We start from the raw sequence: 26,604 nt of genomic DNA, 5'->3' as shown, positions 1-26,604 counted from the left end.
ATTTCATTGACCTCTGTTCTTTGTAAACTTTTAGAACATATAATATATTCATCTGTCATGAAACACTTAGTCTCAAACAACCTGCTATTTCCAAATCAGCACGGCTTTCAACGTGGTCTTTCGTGTGAAACCCAACTGTTTGAACTGGTAACGGATTTGCATACCTGTATTCACTCATCCTCACAAATCGACGCTATTTTTATAGACTTTTCGAAGGCCTTTGATCGTGTACCACACAGTCGTCTGATAAAAAAACTACAATATCTCAAAATTAATGATAAGGTAATTACATGGATTCGTGAGTTTTTGCACGATAGAAAACAATCAGTACTTGCAAATGACATCACCTCACCACCTATACATGTCAAATCTGGTGTCCCTCAAGGATCCGTTATTGGACCACTTTTGTTTTTAATTTATATAAATGACCTCCCCAACAACATTTCTTCAAAGATTCGCCTATTTGCTGACGACTGTGTGGTATACCGTCAAATATCTTGTCAAAGCGACTGCCTGGCCCTTCAAAGTGATTTGGATATCATACTTTCATGGTGTGACACGTGGCAAATGCAGATAAATATAGATAAAACAAAAATAATGACATTTACCAATCGTAGCTCATCTTTTCAATACGACTACAAAGTTATAGATTCAAAATTGGATAAAGTATCCACATATAAATATTTAGGAGTCCACTTAACTTCCAACCTCTCCTGGAACACTCATCTAGATTATATCCTTAGGAGGGCTAACCAGTCACTTGGTTTCTTAAGAAGGCATTTATATATGGCAACAGCAGAAACGAAGCTACTTGCATACTCTACCCTCATTAGGCCAAAGTTGGAATATGCAGCTATAATTTGGAACCCGCATCAAAAATATTTAATTAATAATTTAGAATCATTACAAAACAGGGCCACCAGGTTTATTCGCGACTCCAGCGACCTATAGGGGGCGCCACCGCCAAACAAACATGGCGGCTGAGTCCAGGTCGCGGCGGCTCGGCCGGGCCGCCTGAACGGGTGGCGCGTTCAATTTAACAGATTTTCTTTTGTTTAATGCCCAATTTTATAAGTATTTGAACTGAGACGGTTAAGTGTAGCCGGTGCAGATAAACTTGCAAAGCATAGTTTTGTTTTGCCGGTGTTTTTTTTGTTCTTTTCGTGTCAAACTTTCGTTTCGGAGATTTCGTTCAAAACCGAAACTATGGGCTCCGGAGAAACGGTAATAGACTCTAATTGGTTTTAATCATCTAAAGAAAGTGGCGATGGCTACAAAATTGTTCCAAGAGTAATTTTTAGCTAACTCGCATGCCTCGACCGTGCGACTTATCTGTCCGCGAAATCGAGCTTTTGTGCGTATCCGCGTTTAAGAAACAGCTCCAGTCGTCTGCTCGGCCAACAACACAGGCTGCAGGAAAATTACGAAAATTAAGCAACCGCTTCTTGAGCCAAGGACCATGTTAACCCGCCGGCGCCCCACTAAGCAGCTGATACTCGTATTTCAATTCAGGTTTTAGTAGCAATCGAGAAGTCATTTTGACGAGCGGGTTATGTATTATATTACGTACTATGGGGGGGGGGGGGGGGGGGGTCCCACTAAAGCGGTATTAGTATATCTTTCGGGTTGAAATATGAGCTTAGTTGACTAGCTATTAGGTGAGCTGCTGAATAAAAGTATATTTGACAGACGAAACGTACTACTTAAACTTAGCCAAATGATTTTATAGCCGGCAGCACGGAGACAAACTGAAGAGAGTCTTCATTGAAGATCCACGCAGAACCTCTCTGCGTTGAACTTTGCTTCAAATCCTGAACGGAGAAATTTAGTATTTTTTTGTGGCCGGTCCACCTGACCAATGTAGACGTATATTGCTGCTGGCTTCGACGTCCTCGTAATATAAATATTGGAGGCGCGATAGGTCAAAATGCCGTGACAGCATCTAACGTTGCGAGACCTGTCTCCCGCCTTTTGAAAACAAATAATTTCCCTCATTCATCATTTGAAAACGGATAATTTCCCTCATTCATCATTTGCAGTGAGCAAGTTTTCCTGAATCAAGTAATTGCGAAATCAGCCCAACTCCTTCAGTGTGGTCCAGAGGCTTTTTCGGCGAAAAGCAGCCAAGATGAATAGCCAACGCACCGATCGGCGTGGGTGGCTCAAACTTGAAGCTAACCGAACACAACCAAACTCAAGAAAAGCAGCTATCGAACCTTCCCATTCACTTGACTGCAACATTGATGCTCCCTCCAGTATCAGTTACCAAGCAGTCGTCACTTTGAATGTGATTCGAGACAGACAAGAAATCAAAAAGTTTTTCCGTGATTCCTCCCCATCCAAGAAATCGAAAGCACGCGACCGTGTGCTGTGAAGTAAACAGGCTTTCAAACACGTAATAGAAGAAAACAATCTACTGAGGCTTCACCACACTAATGATAACTCAGGCGAACTTAAGAAATATTCGGACCTTCGTCAAATTGCATTGTTCGCCACCGCGCCGACAACACGTCTCCGCGAAAGCCACCAGAGACGCGGAGGGGCGCGGAGCGACCTGGACCGGCTGGTTCCCGGTTTTCCCGCTTGGCGGCGTCCGTTTTGCTGGAGTCGCGAATACTAAAAACGTATTCACCTATAAGCGTCAGTCAACTTAAGAGTTCACTTGGTTTATTGACTCTCCACCAGCGAAGATACCTCGCAAGGTTATCCCATTTTCATAAACTCTATCATAGTTCCTCAGATTTCCGTCAAAACAACATTCTCCCACCGGCTCGCATTTCCCCTCGTCATGATCATTGTTACAAAGTTCATATTCCATTTGCAAGAACTAATCTGTTCAAATACTCCCCGTTCGTACAAGCGGCGACTGAATGGAATGAGTTGGCAAGCGAAATTGCGACGGTCACTGATCATGATACATTTATGTTGTTATTGCGTGAATCTTTAGCGTGAATGAATCATATATTGCCCTGTATGTTTGTTACTCGCTCGCTGGGTCTATTGCTTTTTTTCTAGCACGTCGACTGCCTCCAATGATGTGAGTGCGTGTGTGGCTTTTTTGTTATGTAATGTCTTCGCTTCATGGTTCTGTTTAGCGTGACACGATGTCTTCTATTTTTTCTTGTAAAATATTGTATGATTATGTAAAAGTTTATACGACACCCCCCTCTATGTAATGCTCCTTTGGAGCCTTTAGAGGTATGTAAATAAATAAAATAAATAAATAAAGATTGAACATCAAATTCCACGATACACACCTTTGCATCTAGAAGCCGCGCCAAAAGACACCGGAAACGGCCACTACACGGACAACTCTAGGGAGTTTTCGTAGACCGTTTCCCCCTTCGTTAAGACCTCCGCAAGGAAGAAGCCGCTACTGCGCGTGCGCGCCGATTTCCTTGACTTTTGAGTTTCAGGTATCGTAGCGGGTTGCAGAGAGCATTGCGGGGCGGCGAAAACAATCTACGAAAACTCTCTATTATCTCGAAAGTGGAAAAAAGCGAAGCTGTTTTCTTTAAGGTTCTGCAAAAACTGAAGGCACAAACAGGCTTGAGGATTCTTGATATTATCGTACAGAATGAAGCCGTAAACACGGGTGAAGCAAACACGCGCGTACGCAGGTCTGTATCTCCAATCTTACGGATGTAATTAGTTTTTTCGAAGCCGCATGAATACGCGCAAGGGTATATATAGCGTATACGTTCGAGGGAGACGAAACACGCTAAACATAAAAACAAAAAGTTGCATTAACAAAACCACGAAAACTAAGAGCGAAACCCAAACCGTTCTATGGAACTAAACCTCCCCAATAAATTGTTACAGATTGAATTAAAAAAAAAGGAACGACACAAACAGCCGAAAATCATAAATAAAATAACCCGCAAAGGCAAGCCAGTTCGAAGTCGAGCACACCTGAGCGAGCCAGTCGTTTTGGGCCCAAGCCGGTTAGTTTTTTTTTATTTTCTTTTTTTTTTTTTCTCAACGGTGCAGCACTGCTCAAGATAGATGACACAACTGCCTCGCCCCCTTCCCCCACCCTTGCTATAGATATATAAAAAGAGCTTAAAAGCAGGAAGGATAAAATTTACCATTATTATTTACTACTCGCGGTTGATAACGAGTCCCGATAAGCAGCGAGAGGGGGTCCTCCGCCACGGCCAAGAAAAATAGCCGACCCAGGTGGCACGTATGTAAGCCCCTACATAGCGTGCAGCGCCACCGAGCGAGCGCACGGTCCGGTCGGGGAGGAAACAGACACCGCTTGTGGTTGCAGGAGCTTAGTTGAAGTGAGTCGAGAGATAGCATCGCCGGCGGCACAGCGATCGGTCTAACTAACGACGAGCCGGGCCGCACAATACCGGTGTGGTGCATGCGTATAGTATTTACGTGTGTCTGCGTGTACGATAGGTCCGCGACGCGACCGCGTAGTTGACGTTATGCCCGCACGGTGGGTTGTTCATTTTTTATGTGAAATAAAGGAGGGGTTGTGGGGGATTCGAGATGTAACGCTCATCGATCTATAAACCCTGCGTGAATATAGGCAACATTGGGGAAGCGATCGAGATCGCGAAAGAGCAAAGATTCGATACCGAGAGCATATACGTTTAGGAGGGTGACTCTAAGAGGAGTGCCGCGGAATATGACGTATTCTTTGTACTCGTATGAACCCATAAGAGGATGAACATAAATACAACATGTTCGATGGGCCGAATCGAAACAGGAACGATGAAACGTTGTTATGTCGGAGAATGCATACGCGGGATGTAGGAGATTTCCTTCACTATCGTCACAGATTTGTTGTAGAAGTTCAGATCGAAGGCAAGGCGAAGGAATAAGTATAGAAGGGAATGTTTGAGCTCGTAAAACTAAAAGGAGTTTAGAACAAAACACAAAAAAAGATAAAAAGGCATAGCAATTTTGATAATATTAAATGAACGACGTAGTGGTGAAGGCTCTTTCAAGACGTCTTATAACATTATTTATGTGTATGTGCGAGCTATATTCATCGGCGCAGTGCACGCATCAGGTTGTGGCATATAGTGAGCTAATCTAAAGAACAGAAAGCTACTCTTTATACGAGCTAGAAAGCAACAAGGTGGTTTAATTCACCTTGAGGTGCTTAAATTCGACTCCAAAAAGAAAAAAAGTCCGTCTACAACAGAGGCCCCGTAATAATAAAAGCAAATCACTTAAAAGAAAAAAAAAAAAAACAAAAAAAACAATCCTTTTTTTTTTTTTTGGGGGGGGGGGGGGGGTCAAGGAAGACAAGACTGCTGCCTTGTCTTCCTCGTCCCCGTTCTTCTGAGGCGTTCTCATCTGAATGAATATGAACCAACTAGATATTTTGTTGAAAAGCAAATAGAAAGGAAACAAACGTCTAAAATACAACAAGTCCAGAATGTATTCCTCTGGGTCGGAGTTCTCTAACAACTTTGATCGAGGCTGTGTTTTAGCATTATTCTAGCATGTCACAATCTTGGTTTTTACCTGGATTTTTGACAAAATTGTTCTCTCGCTTTTAACAGGACGAAAACAAAATTTCCTAGGCACAACACTTTTAGTAAATTCATTAACACGTTACATCGAACAATAGCTCGTGTTTCAATAAACCTTATGTCTACAGATGGCTGTCGTTATACTCAACCGACCAGAATGTTGCAGCTGTCTAGGTTATTTGGCACACCACACATGTTCTCACTTATTCATTCTGCTATTTTAAGGATCGTTTTTTTTATAAGCAAATCAACCCCTTACTTTCTATATATGAAGCCTTAACATATCGTGAATGGGACGGAAAACTTCGAAATATGTCACTTCGTGACGCTACCAGATTTCTGAAATTACCTGTATACGACCAGACAAGGATCATGGTCAAATATACGCAGCTTGTATAGCAGCGAGCCCCGTGCACATTGTCCTCGCTTTGGAATCACTCACATTATGCCAATACAGGTGATAAGAAGTCTGAATAACGAATAAAGAAGCATGAATAGCATAAGGCATGCTCTGTGTTTCTTAAGTTGTAAGGCTCTATAATTTTGTTGGCATTGTTCTCGCTATGCGTCGAATTTAGTGCAATTAGTGTTAACCAGTTTTTTTTTATATTTTTGTTTGGACTTCCAAGGTGGGAGTGGAACTAGCCGATTGTGATGGCCTTATTCTCACGCTTTTCTTTTTCTTTTTTGGATTCTAGGCATACGAGACATCAATAACGTAAAACTGTGAAACTTTGCGATGCGGGAGAATAGGGTGGAGTTGTTTCATGAACGGGGGAAGTGGTGTCTACAACGGTCCCGCAAACGTCGGTAGAGCGGTAGACATGTCAGCTGATGCTTTCTCAACAGGATCGTGGTGATAATAATAAAGTGAGGCATACTTGGTTACTTCGGGAACTCGGTCTCCGCTTGTAGATAAAATTAGCAATGAAGAGTAATTTTGAAAGAAAAACAAAAGTTTATATACAAAGAGTCCGTACGGAGGGAGTTCGAGAAGTAAGCGCGTAAACACTGCAATGAGTTTTCATTAGGGAAAATACACCCTGATAATCACCGAAGCATTGACTGTTTTTAATAACGTTAAGTTTCGCCGACGATCTAAGAGCAGCGTACGCTGAAAAACAAATTTCGACATAGTCCCATAGATCTTCAACTTCTGGGATATAGAACGACACCAGCGGCCACCTAACGGCGATAACGCCATTAGCAGTGCAACAAAAGAGACGGGGAAAAACACCCCACGTGCGCAGGACATATAGGCAGCACGCAGATATGCTAAAAACCCAGCCTCGAATATAATACAAAAAATAAAATAAACACTACGTAGCGAAAAAAAAAAGAAAGATGATCGTGAACTCGCTGTTCGATGAAAAATTCATCTAGCCCTCCGCAGCAGCGGACCCCACAACGACAGTACGTGCATACGTGTGCGTGCCACAAAAACGCGCGGCGCCGGTGACCAGCCCCGAACTGCAAGACCCCGCCGACCCCACCAAAATCAACAGACACCCCTCTCCAACGCAAACATTGTTCCGCTAACCGCCGTAAGAGTGCGCACCCGACGTATACCCGTGCCCACTAGCGCCGCCGCCACCGCCGCCGCCGCCGCCCCAACCTCACCCCCAAGGGTGACAATAGTGAAAACCCGAGCACACTGGTCCTGGCGCTGAGAGGACAATATGTCTCTTCCCCTCCTTCCACCCGCCCGGGTGCATATTATTTATATCGAACTATAATAGTTTGCTTTAAACCAGGACCCGCTCTCGCTCCACCCCCCCCCCCTTTCCCCCTTTTTGCAGTCCCCACAATGCGAGGGAGGGCTGAAACCCTCCGAAGCGGAGTACAGAGAAGAATATGCGACAATGGGTGAAGTATTCGAGCCGCTGCATTTCGCGAGTCTTTCGATTCGCCGTGAATGCAACGGGGATGGATGCGACGCGCGCGTGTGCGCGAGCGCGGTGCCGTGAAATGACGGTTCGCTCTGCCGCCGACAGAGGGCGCGGTTCGACGCAGCGATCCGCGCATGCGTGCTGAAAGCCCTGCGTGAACCGGTTGCGGCGGAGGCAGCGGCATTGGTGTGAACCACAGTGTGAACGGGTTCCGAGGCTCATTACGGGAAGGGCTGTCGTATTGTCGGGATTACCGGTTAGAATCGCTGCCGACGACAATCAGTCTGACATGCACTAAGTGCTATGATAAGTTAACTTCATACGATTCAACTGCTTGATCGTAAGCTTGCTTGCTGATACACGAGGGACTCAGTAAAATCTAGCGTTTTGTGTTTGTGTCCCGAGTAGGCTACGGGCATGGAGTTCGAGATCTGAGATATGCGCCTCATATAGCGTGTTTATTGTGACAGCTTGTAATATTCGTTAGTGATTTATCATAGTCAACAGCTGAAATAGGAGGCGGAGGGGATATTCAATGAATATCGAAGAAAGACAAGCCCACGGCAAATTTGAATGATAGTCGCCTTCGGCTTAAACCTGTTGAACTCTGAATAGGAACTTCAGTAGTCATGGTAAATTCCTAATAAAATATATGGCAGTACGAAGATACACCAAAAAAGAATTGGATGAACCCGCACAATCCGTTTAAGTGCGGAGACATTTGTAATATTTCCTAGAAGTTCTTCTCTCTAGAGTCACTGAACATCCCTCCAGTTTATTTTAAGCTTGCTTTCATCTACTGGGTTATTAAGAAGATTGTTTCCGAGAAACTGTGTTTCTTTGAGGTCCAGAGGGCTGTTACTTGGTGGACACTTCGAAAGGTGTTTAATTTCGTGCTTTAGAGGAATTACTCTCGGCGGAAATATATTGCTATCAATACCTCTTGAAATATCTACGCCATTTAGCGTGTACTCTGGTGTTAATTCCCAGCTATTGCACAGTTCATGGTGCTCTTAACGGTGAACTTTGAGCTTCACAAAGGTTCCATTGTAAAGTTTGCCAATGATTTATACGGTCCAGGATGGATTTTTTTTTTGTTTTTTTTGTTTCAAGGTGTAATTTGTAGGCCCTGCTTTGAGTACTGGGTTTTAGTATTTAAAATGTCGAAAAACACAAAAGAAACGGCCTCAAAAGTCAACGTTACTCTTGTGCATGTTGTGCACGTTATGCATTAGTTTTCAACTCGTCGTTCTTAAATGACCGACCTCATCAGATGGCGGACCGCACTTGTTAGTGTACCGCAGTCCGGAGCACTTCAAGTAAAAGGTGTAGTGCTCAGAACAGATCATAGTTGGGTATATGTTACTTGTCTTTTACAGTTTTAATCTGAATGTGAGTAATCAGTCCTGTTTGATAAACGTTAAAGGGTTAGCAGTCTTGCCGCACTGTTCATATTATCCAGCTACGATGGAAACAACCTGGCGGATTTTTGTTTATTTAGGCAAACTGCCCATTCTCTGAACAAGCACAAAAAAAAAACAAAAAAAACAGATTGAATTGGAGCATTGTTTGTATAAAATTGTGATTAAACCGAGAAAGTTACAGGTTACAGATAGAACGTTATCTATTTACTTTTTGATTAAATGCCTCCAGTTATTGTATTTAGAAACCAACGCAGGCTGAAAGGCTAATTAACGCAAGAGATCGGGTAAATTACTATGCATAACGAATAATCCAATTGGTGTGTTTATCGAACCAACGGCGCGATGGTGAGAGACGACCGCCATGTCGGCGCGGAAGGTTCATCACTTCAAGCACTCTGTCGAACAAGCGGATTATCCCACTTGTAGATAATCCCACCAAATCCGACGTGCAAGCTTAGCTCGACGAAACGATCAAAAATTGGTTAAGCACAGCTGACGGCTCGGGGGCGGTGCAGCAAAAAACTAAAACCTAACAAGGCTTCGAACTATTCACAGGCTACACTTCGGCAAGCATCTACACGCGTACCCGCAAGAAGCACTCTTGCAGATTTCACGGGTTGTTTCTTTTGCCTTTTGTACTTTCCCGCTCCCGTGCCCGATTCCATACGCATTTCTAGATCCCCCCTCGTCTCTTTTTCCTTTACCGATCCAGCCGCTGCTGTACTAAAACCAACCAACCCCCTTGAACAAACCCTCTTCATACATCACGCGCGCGAGCACATTTCCATGACGTGCCCGCACCGGCTATATCGTATGGCGTCCCCCTTCCCTTCAAAGATGAAATAAAATAAATTTGGAAAGGAAAGTATACTTTTAGACACAGATAGAAAGCTTATATATAAGGGGGGGGGGGGAAGGGGGAGCCTTGCACGTCATAACAAAGGCCATTCAAAACACACCACACTTCTTACAGAGACACAGCCGGGAGTATAAAAGAGATAGGGCGACGGGAGTAAAATAGAGCTAGAGTAAAAACGAACGAGAGTGGGATGCTGTGGATGGAAAACGGGGGCCTAGAGAGAGAGAGAAAGAGAGAGGGCTGGGTGGAGAATGGGACGCCTGGTGGTGAAAACAGGAACTAGATGTTTAAGAGGAAAAAAAAAATGAAAGAAGCCCTTTTTTTACCTTTTTTATTTTCTTTGAAAATTTGTTTGCACATTTATAAATGCACACAAAAATGTGCGTTTGTGTCTTTGGGTGGGGGAATAGGCGATGAAAGTAACAGCCACGTTCCAAGTGTAAGAGTGTTACTAAAGTTGCAAACACAAAAGGGTGGAAAGGCAAAAAAAAAAAAAAGAAAAAAAAAGAGGAAAGAATGCTACGTACGCTTCCAGTACGCGAGTGCCTGGTATATAAAAGGCATCCGAACCAAATGCCATAGATTCTAAAGAAGCCATTACACAAAGTTGTCGTGAGTGGTTTCTGCTGTGTGTGTGGGCGCAGGCTCGTGTGCGCGGTACGCGCACACGAGCCTGCGTTTGCCCGTGTTGTACCCATACCTAAACAGCTACACTGGTGCACGTTTTGAGTACGACACTACCGCACATGCAGCGATGTGCACGACTCTGACTTGACTGTGCACCAGCCGCGTTACTGTTGTTAATTCATAAATAGCTAGGATATATGCTCCGATTAAACTTATTTGTTGAATCGTTGACCTTTAGTCGATAATTTCATCGGTTAATCAGTCTAATTTGGATAGCCATCAAATTTTTAGGTCTAGATTTTTAGAAAATGGAGAAATGAAATTTAGCTCTCGTACGTTTTTTGCGTGGCTACAGACGCCGCGGGAATTGAGGTCCCGTTTCTCGCGGTTACAGATGCCGCCGGCTTCGCTCCATAAAACCAGTTAATGCTTTCGCATTAAAACATTGCTTACAATAGGAAAAAAACATTCTTTGGGATTTGTATACCCTTGACGAGGTTGGACTTTGAACAGTACGTTAAAACAAAGCTATATATTTACTGGTTTTTGTAATTTTGTTTGGCATACGTTCAAATGTATGTTGAAGGCAAATGTAGAGGGGATCGAAGGAAACAAATGTATTAAGCTTTTCAACTATAAACTCTAAATAATTAAAAAGTGATATATATATGTGTTATTTACCTAGACATATTTATATTACTAATATTCGAAACAGTGTACTTTAATAATGATTAAAAAAGCGGCAGTCCGCCGCTTTTATCAATAAACTTAGGCAGCAGCACCATCATGTAAAATGTATTAGTGTAGCGTCCTCGCTACAGCATGCTCTCTACCACGAAGAAATGGGGAAAAACGTAAATATTATTTATCAAGGAGCTGGGCAGAAAATAGAGGAGAGCTTCTAGATTAGTATTAATATTTCTAAATTGGCAATAAAAGCTGGAAAAAAGACAAGGAAGGCTTGCTTAAAATAATGAAGTTTTGGAGACACCAATAACATCGCTTCAGAAAGAAATATAGCTATATACTTCACATATCCTTCCTGAAGAGCCAAGTAATGCCTAATAAATGGACAATTACAGACATGACATTGATTTCTACTGGTCATGCAACTGCTCGTGCTTGATTCTCCCGGTTCGTCGAACTAATAAATTTGTTTACGTCTTTCGAATACTGTCCGTGTTTCGTTTGTTAATTAGGATTTCTGCTGTGCTAATCCCTTGCACATGACCCAGTGGTGGCTGGAACATCTATACGATCCCCTTGGCTATTGAAGCAAGGCAAACAAGCGTTGCTCTTTAAACTTTCCGCCAACGGTTTCAGAACCCCAATAAAGTGACCACTTTCGATCGATGAATCGGTTACAAAACTAGTCAGGGATTATTTGATTAATGGGCTAGTTCGATTCAATTTATGTGTCTAGTAGCAATTTTCTTTGACAAATTGAAGTTATAGTATTTCGCTTAATGGCACGTTTTCTGCAATATCAGGTTTGAATGACGTTACGATCTTCTTGGTTCCTTGAGAACGAACAGTGGTGTAATTATGCCAGTGTTGTAGGAATTGCAGAAAAGGAGTGAAGAAATACATTTCTGGTTAGTAGCAAATATAAGAAACGCGTTACTGCCCCGAGCTACCCCGGAATATACGTAACGCTTTGCCAATATTTTTGTTAACAAAAAGTAACACAAGTTATTTTGTCGTTACCATATAATCAATAAAAAAAAAAAGTGCTAGAATTTTTACATATTGTGTTCAGCATAAAAGCTGTGTAGTTAAAAACACGATATTTGAAAGAAGGAACTGAAGCAGAGAGCTTATTAGAGGAGGATACACACTGATCACCTGAATAACACGAGTGAGCAAAAGTGCGAACATTGGTATGAAGCTGTTTTGTAAATGGCACGTTTTGCTCCGACCTAAAAAAAACAGCAACAATAAAAGAACAAACAAAAAAACCCGACATTTTTTTATATGTTTCCTTCGCTTCTGTTGGTTTGAGTATAATAGTGTAATATCTCTTATCTCAAATTGCCTTTACTAGTATAGCTAAAAAGCTCATTTTCTCCTCGCGTTGAACACTTCGAAGAACGAAGGTGTATTGAAACCGATTTGTAACCTGAGAAGAAAAAAGTAAGAGGATTACACGATCAGGGTCATGAAACAACACATTATATACCTAGCAGCGCGGTCAGGAGTGGGATGTGCGCAAGGCTTCCTGAAACCTAGTGTCACGCTTACTCCGTTAGCTGTGTGTGGCAAGGAACTTTATTTCTCGCTTAACGTTTAATAGTCTATGAAATGTGGCTGATATGACTAAGAGTTGGCATACTGTTGCATAAATATATTCATGACTTGACATCTGGGACAAAAAAAAATTATAGCGCATTTTGTTTTAATTTGTGACGTGAAGTCAGGAATTCGTGATGTGGTTCGTGAAGTCATAACAACAAAATAGTCACGAGCATACGTTACTAAAAAAAGTAACATATTAACTGGGAAACGTAACGAGCGAGTTGCTGCATAAATAAAATAAAGTAGAGTATCACCTCAACTCAACTGATCCCCTCAACTTGTAACGCGTTTACCCCGACAGCATCACGCGGGCTGGCGGAGTGATCTGCGGTCTCTGCAGCGGAATATTGGTTTAATGAAGTTGGCGTATCTTCCTCCTTCGTGATTTTCTTCTGCCAAACTGAGGTCTGGATCAAAAAGGAGCTAAGTACGCACTGTAATTGTTAATACCGCTTACACAATGCATTCATTCCTCGTTTATCTGACACCCTGTAAATGCATTTCCTGCTTATCGAGTTCGCTTATTTCTGACTCGATCGATTACGGAAGATCATCTTCCGCTGACTAACGAAAATGGTCTACGAGCCCTTCGTTTCCGGCACTCGTATTTATGATACTGAAATTCGGAGTAGCCTATGCTGATTCGACCTTGTTCATGAATAGATCCATCTCTCGGCGGCCGCGAGAACTACCGTGCCTATACACGCCATCCTCGAGGGATTCCCCACCGTCCCCGCTTTGCCGGCGTGCACAGCGTTCTTCGCGCTAGTTCTTATGATGTTGCGTTTTCGGTTGTGGTGGTGCCGCTTAGGAATTTAAAAATACATTATATTAGGAAGCCCGGGTCAGACCGCTGCGTTGGTTCCGTTCAAAGTGACCTACCGTTATCAAAACCAATAATGGAGAGTTTTAGAATAGGGTGCCCCAAAGCTTTGGGTGCCCCAAACAGCTTAGGGCGTCCCACTGCATATGCGCAGAACTTCTTCGCTTGCCCACTGCGATGCTCCGAGCTGTTTGGGGCACCCAAAGCTTTGGGGCGCCCTATTCTAAAACTCGCCAATATAGTCACCGGGAAAACGGTTTGCCGCACACAACGTGACAAGCACTACAAGGAGTAGCCTCCTGAAGTAATCAGGAGCCGCAGTTGTCCCGGTGTCTTTATCTTTGCTGTCGTTGTGGTTGCTGTGGACGCAATCGAAAAAAAGAAATGAGTAATGCAGTTGCAGTGACTTACAGCAATTAATACAGTAATGGCGAGCTTAATATATATTGAGAATTTGACGGAGCCCGCGGTAGAAACAGGCAGCGCGGGCTCTGCCATTTTTTCATTGGAATAGTCCCAGTAAAACGCTACGATTATTCTGAGCTTTGCTATAAAAACTTGACATTGAAAAGAAAACCAGCCTAATCTGTATATTTTCTTCGGTAGGTTTCTTATTTCTCCGTTGATTGAGCAGCGAGACAGAGCAGCAGTGCCGAGTCACTTTCCCATAGCAGCGCGCTAAACGTGACCTCAAGCATGGGTCGCCATGTTTAAGGTCACGGAAGAAAGTTGGCGCAACATCCGACAGATGGCGCGCGAATCTAAAAAAAAAAAGCCAAAAAAACGTTCATTATAAACCAGAAAATAAAATTGACGAATGATTAACCTTTGTCTTTAACACTAATGAGATGATATCTCCAGATTTGATTAGAACTTGTAGAACTTTAAGACCATTATAATTTTCGTGTCAATTTAAATTTATAAACGCCTTAGTCGAGTTCCCAACCTCCGTCATATATCACGGACGCACGCGTGCACGTACAGGTTACGCTGCTCTTAATTTTCACGTAAGAATAAATTTCTTGCATATCTGTAGAAAAGAATAAAAAAAAAAATTGCGCTTCTTTTTTTTTTGTAAACTGAAGATGCGATGCAAACATCCCCACTTTTTGCGCCACCCTTAACAAAAAAATATATAAAACTCGCAGAAAGAACAGGGTGACAACAAAATTTTTGCGGAGCCCCTGCCTGCGAGAGTATGCGAGAGAACACGTGCTAATGACGTGTGCTGGCACACGGGAGAGGGGACGGGGGGGGAGCGCTTCCATTGGCGGAACAGCGCGCCCCAAGGTCGCAGCGGGGGATCCAATCACGGGAGGGGCACGGACAACGCCCTCCCGCAGCGCGTCTCCTCGCGGCTTCGGTAGATGGAGCCACCGCTTTGTTTGGGAGGTATTAGAGAAGGTTTTTGGATGTTTGGATTTCACCTTTCTGGGTTCGCTTGCTTCGGCCTCCCCGCTTTCTCCGGCAGCAGCAGCCCTTCGCTGTAGGTTGATGATGGGGCTGCTTTGCGAATCTTCGTATCTGCGCCGACACAACGGAGTGATTACCGCACAGTTGCTCCAGAGCGCGCGTTTTGCTTGTGTAGTTTTATTTCAGGAACAGGAAATGCCTCTTTCGCCGGCTCTGTGCCATCGAAGAAGACAAAAACAACAAAAACGATTATTCTAAAGACTATTACTAAACGTAATCATAAAACACGGTCATAATAATAATTAAAAAAAAAAGCAAAAAAAAAATTTAGGACAGGACATACATAACGAAGTTTAAAACTTTGTTATTTTTTGAGACTTGGCTGTACCTGTCCTCTTTTAATTTTTTTCTAACCGTTCACTAGCTCGCCTGCACAATAACTATAATTTAATCATGGAGTAATTCGTATTTTACCTTGGCCAGCTTATGCTAAATAATTGCTCTCCCCTTTAACAAAAAAAAAAAACAAAACAAAAAACTTTAACAAGAAAAGAAAAGTATCGATTCCTGACACGCTACTGTAAAAAAAAAAAAAAAAAAAAAGACTACAAAATTTAGGATGCAATTTCTCGTTCCCCTTAAACTAAATCAAACAAAGATGAACTGATTTTTGCTCCCGTGAATAGGCTGAAGTGCCGTTGACGAAGTCTTTTTTTCCTAAATAACCTGAGAAAAAATAACATTAGACAGATTCTCTCCTAGTATGAGAAGATCAGACAATTTGCACTTCAAAGGTGATAATGAAAAGACGACGAAGCAGGATGGTTGAGAGATGTTGGGACCTTCTCAATAAGAATAGGACTTTCTTTATGAAAATTCCCAGAGTAATGAATCTCAGAAAATGCCTTTGCTCCGTGTAAAAATGGTGCATGTTAATGTTCGTCCCCCATTTATTGATTCTTTCTTTGTAGAATAGGTGCATTCCGCAGAAATCTATTCTCGTCGGGAAACCATGCACTGGGAAAAGTCAAAACATTTCTGGTTCCCTTAATGTTAAAATATTGTCTGCGATATCAGGTAAATTACGTTCCGTTAGAACACTAACACCACCTTGCGGATTTAGTTATATAGTGTTAATTAAACGAAAATGTTAGTCGAACGAAACGTTAATCAAACGAAATCAAACGACATCTTTTCCCAGCAGACGTTTTAATTACTGTTTTTTTTCGCTGGGGTGTTTGAGGGCGATGTGACAAGAAATGAAAGAATCTGACTCCGCATATTTCTGTTTATTATGCGCGAGCATTCAAGATTTTGTTTGTTTGTTTAGTTTGAAATATAGGGGTCAAAATGTTCACTTCGCAAAACTATAATGACTATAAACAAGCATTAAAATCATAGCCAACGTTTCTTTTTAGAAATATTTACACGTAGTATGAAAATCCTAATTTGTATAAAAGCTCATACAACTTCACCCATTAAAAAAAAAATGTTTACGATTTTTATTTTGTTGCAGTTCGTTCACGTAAAACGATGTGGGATTGTAATATACGTTTGGACGAAGGATACTGCATATAAAAATGAAAAAGTAACTCTTGCCATCTTTGAGATAGTGTGGCTTATCAGCACTGAACTGTGATCACAATATTCAGTTTCTTCTAGAGGAAAGGCAAGGGAATGTCGCACTTTCAGCCCGTTCCAAGAAGTCCCAGCTGCGCGGTCCGTAGGTTTACTTCCCTGCATTACACGCCCCACCTTCATAAAGTTGATACAGCCTTGCCACGGTACACTCATGTGAGGCGGGAAAGAGGCTCTAACGAAACTTCAGTCGAAATGTCTATTCGCGGAAGGAACTGCCAAATACAGATGCTACAAACGGTCCGAAATACGTTTTTTACCGATTTCTTTTTTTTTAATTCGTTTAAGGCATAGCTTATAAACGCAAAAAACCCGTATTTGTTTTGTATTATTTACACTAATAGAAGGACGGAGGATGCAAAATCATGCACACGCAATTATATCTTGAAACGCGTGAGAAAATGCCGATTAGCATTTGCAGGTACAGAAAGTGAATACTCAATATAAAGTGTCCACGCTACTTTAAGGTTTCCACATGCACGACCCTCTATGGAATGTCCACCGCCCAACACGCGCATATTTGTGGCTTTGAAAAATGAGCAAACAGGGTATACGCATGCGCGAACACTGAAGCTGTCACCAAGCGGCCGGCAGTTCGTCTTGGAACGGTCTGTTAAGCATTCAAATAAGGTTCCTGAAACGCGCTCTCCAATTAATGTGTTTGCCGCGTCAAAAAAAAAAAAAAAGTGGTTCCTCAATCTTCGCCTGATGACGTCCTAGAAGAGCAGAGGTAACGTACTGATGACGTCGCAACAGCACTGACGTCTCGATGACGTCACAGAAGCGGTGGTGCATGTAGCAGACGCCCGTTACGCTACGGGTCGCTCTCCAGTTCGACACTCCATGGAAGGTTCGGCACCCAAGAGTTGGGACGCCACGACGACAGCGACACTAAAGTTCGCTCGTCCTTTTTGCCGGAACTTCTATACGATCAACCGCCGGGATAGCGACGTCCAGCAGCATGATACTCCAGCGTTTGTGACGTCATTTTTTGCCACTTCAGAACCACTTTCGATGCAGGGCAGGAATGCGGAGTTCAAGTTTGTCTGCTTCTTTTGCAGGGGTTGTGGTGACGTCAGAACGCCGAGCTCTGTTTGGCGCTTATTGAAGTATAGTGGGTATAGACCTTAAAGCTAGATCCCTTGCAGTCTACTCCTTATCCTTCAATCAGAGCCGACCAGAGCTCGGCGTTCTGACGTCACCACAACCCCCAGCAAAAGCAGACGAACTTCCGCTCCGTAAACAACGCGAAACCAGTCGGAGAGACGCTCCATGGCGCCGTGTGGAGAGCGTTCTGAGCATGCGCAGTAGCTGTCTCCTATACGGAATATCGGATACCGCGCGTGTGCAGCCCAATGATGACTCGACATTTTGTGCCTGGTGGAGAAGCACTGGAAAGGTGCGTAGTCAGGGAACGGCTAAAAGTAGAGGTGTGCGAATATCAAAATCTTTCGAAGCGAATCGAATCGAACAATAAAGGTTACGAATCGAGTCGAATCATATATTTTCGAATACGAATAGTAGTTTAGAAAAAGACAATTTTTGAAAACAAATATTTTCTATTAAATGTGAATTAAAGGGAGATGCTCTTTGAAACAAAAATATACTAAGAAAACATTTTTTTTTTAGATTGCGGTTTTCGAAGATTAACAGGCAATCATCGTCTTATCCTAAACGATTTTCATTAAATAAGTCTCTTATCTTGACATGGGTCAGTGGATATTTTTTTATATTATTTCTGAGTGAACATATTGTCACGGGTGGTGATTCGTGACCAATAAACGAGAAATAAACAGAAATAAATAAACGTTTAATGTGGCGAACTTGTGCCAAAAATAAAGAAGGAAACAGAGGAAAGCAGAGCGTCGCGGGCGTCGAAGTCGGCGTGTCAGCAGAATCGAGCGCTGGGGCGAGACTGACTCGACAAGGTCGCGGGCGGCCTCTTATCTAGAGTGCGTCGCTATCTCGAAGATTCGGCGAAAACGGTTCGAGCGTCGCGTGATCGGGGCGAGAATGAACACGCACTTTCTAGAAAACAAAAGCAGGATAAATGATAGAAGTTACGGGCGGTACATGAATAAACGGGAGCTTTCTGGAGGACCGCGACCGAGCGTTGCTTTCTCAGCCTTGCGCGCGGCATTACTCCCCCCTTTAAAAGTGCATCGCCCCGATGCAGTGTAAAACAAATCAAAATAAAAAAGAACGATAAACTGCGGACTGCGGACAAAAGGTCCACAGTCCTATCGAGCGTAGTACGGCTTCAGGCGCACGACGTGGACGACCTCAGGTCGTGGTGGGCGGCGTGACGATGTTCGTGTTCCGTCGGGCATCACCTCGTAGTTCAGATCCCCGAGTCGACGAAGCACTTTGTAGGGTCCAAAGTAACGTTTCAGGAGCTTCTCGCTGAGACCGCGGCGGCGAATCGGTGTCCACACCCACACCCTGTCTCCGGGCTGGAAGTGGACGTCCCGACGACGAAGGTTGTAACGGCCAGTGTCGACACGTTATTGAGCCTGAATCCGAAGTCTGGCGAGCTGACGGACTTCTTCTGCCCTTTGGGCAACCACCTGGGCGTCGTCACTTGCGTCGACAGCCACTTCGTGGGGTAACATAGCGTCCAGCATTGTCGTTACCTTGCGCCCATGCAGCAGCTGAAAGGGTGTCATTCCGGTGGTCTCTTGTACGGCCGTGTTGTAGGCAAATGTGACGTACGGCAGCACCTCGTCCCATGTCTTGTGCTCCACGTCGACGTACATGGAGATCGTGTCGGCGATGGTCTTGTTGAGTCTCTCCGTTAGCCCGTTGGTCTGCGGGTGGTACGCCGTGGTGCGGCGATGGCTGGTGTGGCTGAGACGAAGGACTTCTTGCGTCAGCTGGGCCATGAATGATGATCCACGGCCTGAGATCAGGACTTCGGGAGCGCCGTGCCGGAGGACGATGGATTCAATGAAAAACTTGGCAACTTCCACAGCAGTTCCGGAAGGAAGGGCTTTCGTTTCGGCATACCGCGTGAGATAATCTGTGGCGACGATGATCCAGCGATTTCCCGACGTCGACGGCGGAAAAGGGCCAAGTAGATCCATTCCGATCTGCTGGAAGGGTGCTGTTGGCGGAGGAATTGACTGCAAGAGTCCGGCCGGCCTCGTCGGAGGTTTCTTTCGTCGCTGGCATTCATGACATGATCGCGTGTACAGGTGGACGGTTTTGGGGAGCTTGGGCCAGTAATACTTTTCACGAATACGTGCCAGGGTCCGGCTGTAACCAAGGTGTCCGGACGTCGGGTCGTCGTGGCAGGCTTGAAAGATCTCCTCCCGAAGGTCGGTCGGGATTACCAGCAGCCATGGCGAGTTGTTATTCCCGAAGTTCTCTTTGTAGAGTACACCTTGTCTAATGGCGAAGGTCGGCAGCGCTCGTGAAAAAACACGTGGCACGGTACTCCCGCGCCCTTCCAGGTGCTCTATTAGTGCGCGCAGCTCAGGATCGTCTCGTTGACGCCGGGCCATGTCGTCGATGTTCACTGCGCCCAGAAAACACTCGTCGTCATCGTCGTCGCTGCTGCCGGAAGGTGTTGCGACGGGAGCTCTGGACAGGCAGTCGGCGTCGCTGTGCTTGCGGCCTGACTTGTAGACGACGGTCATGTTGAACTCTTGTAGTCGGAGACTCCACCGCGCGAGGCGTCCTGACGGGTCCTTGAGGTTCGCAAGCCAGCAGAGCGAGTGGTGGTCCGTGACTACCCGGAACGGGCTCCCGTATAAGTACGGACGAAACTTCGTGATTGCCCAGACGACCGCAAGGCATTCTTTTTCAGTCGTGGAGTAATTTCTCTCCGTCTTGGTCAATGTCCGACTTGCGTAGGCGATGACTCGCTCGGTGCCTTCTTGTACTTGAACCAAAACCGCGCCAGGCCCTGCGTTACTTGCGTCCGTGTGAATCTCGGTTTCCGTATCCTGGTCGAAATGTCCAAGAACAGGAGGAGTCTGCAGTCGTCGCTTCAGCTCGTCAAATGCCTGCTGCTGTTCATCGGCCCATTCGAACTTCTCGGCGTCCTTCGTGAGGTGTGTGAGCGGTGCGGAAATTCTTGCGAAATCTCGAACGAAGCGCCGATAGTAGGCACATAGCCCAAGGAACCTTCGGACGGCCTTCTTGTCTCTTGGCGCTGGAAATGCTGCGACGGCACGAGTCTTCTCGGGGTCTGGGCGGACACCTTCGTTACTAACCACGTGGCCGAGGAACTTCAGTTCGTCATAAGCGAACCGACACTTTGACGGCTTCAGGGTGAGTCCGGCGGTCCGTATGGCTTGGAGAACTGCTCGGAGTCGTCGCAAGTGCTCGTCGAAGTCGCTGGAAAACACGACGACGTCGTCGAGGTAGACGAGACAGCTCTGCCACTTCAGTCCTGCCAGTACGGTGTCCATGACACGTTGGAAAGTTGCTGGCGCCGTGCACAGTCCGAAGGGCATCACTTTGAACTCGTACAGTCCATCCGGCGTGACGAAGGCTGTCTTTTCTCGGTCCCTTTCGTCGACTTCGATCTGCCAGTAGCCGCTCTTCAGGTCCATCGATGAGAAATATCGAGAGTGGCGCAGCCGGTCTAGAGTGTCGTCGATGCGGGGGAGTGGGTAGACGTCTTTCTTCGTCACCGTGTTCAGCTGCCGGTAGTCTACACAGAACCTAAGCGTCCCGTGTTTCTTCTTAACCAGTACGACTGGAGAGGCCCAAGGACTGCTTGAAGGTTGAATTATGTCGTCGTTCAGCATTTCTTGAACTTGCTCCTGGATCGCCTGCCTTTCCTTAACGGAGACTCTGTATGGCGATCGATGCACAGGGCGCGCGTCGTCCTCGGTAACGATGCGGTGCTTCGCAACGGTGGTTTGGCGCACCTTCGACGACGTGGCAAAGGAGTCGCGGTATTCGGCGAGAAGGTTAATCAACTGTCGTCGTTTCGGGCCCGGGAGTTTAGGGTCAATGTCGAGCTGCGCTGGCGACGCACTGTCTTGCTGAAGTGGCGAGAATTCGTCAGTAATGGCGGCGACAGCGGCGGAGTTTTGGAGTTCCTCGACCTGGCCCACGGCTGCACCTTTTGTGAGGTGTTGCGCTTCGTTTCGGAAGTTCGTGACGAGGACCACAGTGCGGCCATCCTGAAGTTCAGCAACTCCTCTTGCGACGCCTATTCCTCTTCCCAGAAGCAACTGGAGGCTTCCTTCGAGCAGAACTTCGCCGCAGAAATCTTCGGTGATCCCGACGGGTACGAAAACACTCGACCACGGCGGTAAGTTAACGTGGCTGGCGAGGACTCGGACCGCAGATGACGTCGCTTTGGGTTCCTCCGGTGGTGAAACAGGCTTTCGCAGCGTCAACCGGTTTGCTCCGAGGTCGATGACGGCGCCATACTCGCAGAGGAAGTCCATTCCGAGGATAACGTCCTTCGAACAGTCTTGCAGAACGACGAACTTTACAGGGCACGTCTCACCGTGGATCTCGACGCGAGCGGTGCATCGCCCGATTGGTGTGATGAGGTGCCCACCGGCGGTTCGTATTTGAGGTCCATCCCACGGCGTCGTGACTTTTCGAAGGCGGCGGGAGAGCCTCCCACTCAAAACTGAGTAGTCTGCTCCGGTGTCCACGAGTGCCGATGCGTCGTGGCCGTCGATGATGACGTTTAGGTTGTTGGACACCGTTTCAGGAGCGTCGTTTCGGTCTCCGGTAGCGTTCGAGTGGGGGCCCTCCGACGTTCGTGGAGGATCTTGGCGTCGGTCGTCTTCGGCAACTCCACCTCCAGGGGTTGCCGCGCCTAGTTTCCCCGGCGTGGAGCAAGGGGCGACAGGCTTTCACGTCGGGGTCGGTGCATCGGCGAAGCTGGACGTCGTGGTGAAGGCGATCGGAACTCTCGGCGGGACGCAGGCTCGGGGGACTGGGGTCGTCGCAAGTACTCGTCGATCTCCCGAGGGCGTTCACCATACCTGGGACGCGGGTCGCTTGGGTGGAATCCGCGCAGCCCGAGTCGTCGGTATGGGCATCGGCGGTACACATGGTCAGCTTCCCCGCAGTGGTAACACAGCGGGCGTCGGTCTGCCGTCCTCCAGACGTCTGTCTTCCTCGGCGCAGGTCGGTCTGGGTGAACGTGCGCTTGATCTTCCTGTCGTCGGGGGTAATGCGGCGTTGGGGCGTCTCTTCGGGGTGGCGACGTGGCTTGACGGGGGGCTTGCGGCGGTCGTCGGGCCATTGCGGCGTAGCTCAACATCGGTTCCTCCGGTGCCACCGTGGTGACGGGAACCTCTGGTTGGAGCACCCGACGCACTCCTTCGCGCACAGCCTCGGCAATGGAGAGTGTCGCTGGACGACTTGCGGCTGGCAGCAACTGGCGGAGTTCCTCCCGGACGACCTCCCGGATAATTTCGCGGATGTCCGTACCAGGAGCGTTCTCGCCGCCAAGCAGCGCGGTTGCAGCGACACTTGGACTTGGATGTCGCTGGTAGTGGGAAGCGCGCGCTTGGAGGGCGCGCTCGATGTTTGTCGCCTCGGTGACGAAGGCTTCGACGGTGCCCGGCGGGTTGCGCACGAGGCCTCCAAAGATGTCGTCTCTCACCCCGCGCATGAGGACCCGCAGCTTCTTGTCGTCTGTGGCTCGTGGGTCGGCACGGGCGCTCAGGCGGAGGACATCTTTTACGAAGCTTGTGACGCTTTCGTCGGGGCCCTGCGTTCGAATTCGGAGGAGATCTTCTGCCTTCTCCCGTCGGTGTAGGGTGGCGAACGTCCGCTGCAACGCGGCCACACAGATGTCCCACGACGTAAGCGAAGCCTCGTGATTCTCGAACCAATGCCTCGCAGTACCCTCCAGCGAAAAGTAGAGGTTCTGGAGGCACTGCTCCGCAGTCCATCCGTTGTGGCGCGCCACACGCTCGTAGTGCTTGATCCAGTCTTCGACATCCTCGTGGATCTCGCCGTGGAAGGGTGTCGGCATACGGGGAGCGGCGGGCAGATAGACGATGGCAGGAGCGGCGGGCGTCGGCGACTGGTTGGCCATCGTCGGCTTTGTTGGCTGCTTGGTCCTGGGCGGCAGAAGTTCGTGTTCCGGGGGTAGACCTCGGATGCGGCGACTTGACCGGGTCTCGATCTGGTCTTCGTCGGGTCCTCGGGAGGCTGGGTCCGGACTTGTACTGCACACCTCGGAGGGGTACGCGGCAGGGGCATGCGTTACCCCGCACCTCCACCAGAATGTCACGGGTGGTGATTCGTGACCAATAAACTAGAAATAAACAGAAATAAATAAACGTTTAATGTGGCGAACTTGTGCCAAAAATAAAGAAGGAAACAGAAGAAAGCAGAGCGTCGCGGGCGTCGAAGTCGGCGTGTCAGCAGAATCGAGCGCTGGGGCGAGACTGACTCGACAAGGTCGCGGGCGGCCTCTTATCTAGAGTGCGTCGCTATCTCGAAGATTCGGCGAAAACGGTTCGAGCGTCGCGTGATCGGGGCGAGAATGAACACGCACTTTCTAGAAAACAAAAGCAGGATAAATGATAGAAGTTACGGGCGGTACATGAATAAACGGGAGCTTTCTGGAGGACCGCGACCGAGCGTTGCTTTCTCAGCCTTGCGCGCGGCAATATTTACACCCTTTAATATTTTATGGAAGACATATCTTCATTTGCACATATCTAGACTTCAGATTTGTTTTCTTTCTCTGGTAGGTGTATGTTTGACATTTGCAATAAGGGGTACAAATATAATAAATAGGGCATTAAGCTTTTTTTCAGCTGCCTTTCAGGCACCCTGCAATACATCCATTTGAAACTGGAGGGTGCAAAAGTGTTCTAAAATGTTTATAAAGCATACGAGGGCTTAAATTTATGCCTTATTGTATTCTACATACCTCTTAGTTCACTGATATGTGTTTCTTTTCTTATTTCAGTATTTCAATTTGTCTTAATCCTTTCCCTAAACTTCGTAAATTAAAGTTTCAGTACTAACAAAACTAATTAGGTTACATAAGACTCAAGTACATATCTGTAGTCAGATTGTAATAGCAGATAGGCTATGCAAATTTAATTTGCATTGAATCACAAGTTATATATATATATAAAGAATGCCCAATCAAAGCACAACAGAAATTTTGTTCAGCAAACATTTATGAATAGGTCAATTTTATTCCAATAAGAAAAATGTCACACATATGACCGATAAAAACAGATGAAATAGAAGATCAGTCAGTAAAACACCATTAAGGAGTGAAGTTACAGAACGCAAATGTAAGTACAGGGGGGCTATGTTGCACGTTTTGGACTCCCAGGAGACTAGGGAGAAGGAAGTGACGTCAACGACTAGAGCAAACGCAGATTGGATGTTGACAGAAGAAAACAAAATCAACATCCAATCTGCATTTGCTGCGTTGTTGATGTCACTTCCTTTTCCCTAGTCTCCTGGGAGTCCAAAAAGCGCAACATAGCACCCCTGAAGTGGGGGCGAGTCGGAAAGCCACAACGCAGTCGGAGATCGCGTCGTGGATGAACGCCACTACGTGAACGTAAACGAAGGTAAACAAGCGGTGGCGGGCCGGCAAGTCACAATACAAAGTCGAAGACCGAGTCGCGCAGCTGCACCCGGGCTTTGTGCAAAATATTTTTTTACGCGGGTGAACGTAACTACGTGAACGTAAACCGAAGTAGAGATGCGGAGGCGGGTCGGTACGCCACAGAGCAGAGTTGGAGATCTTGCTGGGGGGATCGGTGGCCGAGTGGGCTAGCGCATACCAGCTCGGAGCACGTGGAGCGAAAGATCGCGCTGCGGAACCCAGGGATCCTGGATTCAATCCCCACCCCTGTCCGAGCATCGTAGTGGCGTGCGGTCGTATGACTACGGCGTGGTGCACGTTAAAGACCCCAGGGCCCGTTTGCTCGAAGCGCTAACCGCGGCTAAAGTTAGCCGCAGTGCCTAGGAGAGGGATTTTGGAATCACGTGACTGGCTCGGTAGGGATGCGGGGAAACATGGCGGTGCTCCGGTGAGTGAGCGCCGCTCGCTTTGGAACTAATATGTCGCTGTAGCTGCAATATCGGGCTCGTTAGTCAGCAACGAATGGTGCAGGAGGCTTTCGCTTTGCCTTACATCACTTAAATCGCAAAGCATGAGCAATGACCTCGCCGTATCTTTTAGATAGTCTTTCGATTCTGGCCATTCCTAAGCCTAAATGAACCTGATATTTGTTGGCATGGCGACGCCTTTGGAAATCGGATTGCCTTGACTCAATCGGCCGCGTATTGATATCACAGAAAGCAGACAACGTTAGACTGCGTACTTTATGTTCACCTGTCGTAGTTCATGGGACTACAGTTTAATTTATACACTTTCCAGAGAAGACGAATTAAACGAAAAGTATGTTGCATAAAGGGGCGAATATATTGAGTCGTACCTTAAACAATTACACATAGACCAATGTACATAGAACGCCCTAAGTTAGCAAAATAGTGAGATTGAAATATTTAATACGTAAAGTCCGATAATGCCCTTTTGTAGTACTTTTAACGAGAGATAGAATTCACTTATTGTCAGACTAATATTGATAAACGTTCAGCACACCAACGATACGAAAAATCCCCTAAGCTTGGTGAGTTAATTTCTTTTTTGTCTGTTCATACCACAGGTAGAGGTGCCACACAAACCGACTTTGTCCGTCTCTCCCATACACGCAACAGCTGAGAAGATTGCGATTTACGGCGGAAAACCAGGAGAACTTGTTCCACTGAGTAATCCGTGTACACTGGAGAAAGCTATCGACATGTGCCTTGCCATCTATTACATTAAGAAAATCCACTACCTGCTCGCACTTGCGCAGCCGTTAATACTGCTCCAAAAACTGCTTTTGCCAAAGGACACTGCACCCCGAAGGTTAATGAGCAGAAAACTGAAATCATTGCTGGTCAAGCTGGGACAATGAAGACCCGTGTGACCTATGTCGAACATTAACTTGCATAAAAAGTTTATTCATTTTGGAAAATTGTCATGGACAGGGCGTTTCATCTTTTGTAATTACTTTAAGGATTTGACAATAAAGAGAGTACTTCTCAACATGTTTTGCATTATTTAAGCTGCCCAAGCGCATACTTTTATGCGGGACGTCCATATTCGCAAATCAGCGAGCCTATGTAA

General features: G+C 46.2%; 1 pseudogene; it reads left to right on the top strand.

The window, feature by feature from the left end:
• LOC120839570 overlaps positions 1 to 26,392 on the top strand; it is a 192,526-nt pseudogene extending 166,134 nt beyond the window's left edge.
• Positions 26,393 to 26,604: the final 212 nt, after the last annotated feature.

This window comes from Ixodes scapularis, unplaced genomic scaffold (assembly GCF_016920785.2).
Source record: "Ixodes scapularis isolate PalLabHiFi unplaced genomic scaffold, ASM1692078v2 PGA_scaffold5__190_contigs__length_132052651, whole genome shotgun sequence".
Taxonomy (NCBI): Eukaryota; Metazoa; Arthropoda; class Arachnida; order Ixodida; family Ixodidae; genus Ixodes; species Ixodes scapularis.
Note: the sequence above shows the minus strand (reverse complement) of the source record. Positions and strands in the feature narration are given on the sequence as shown.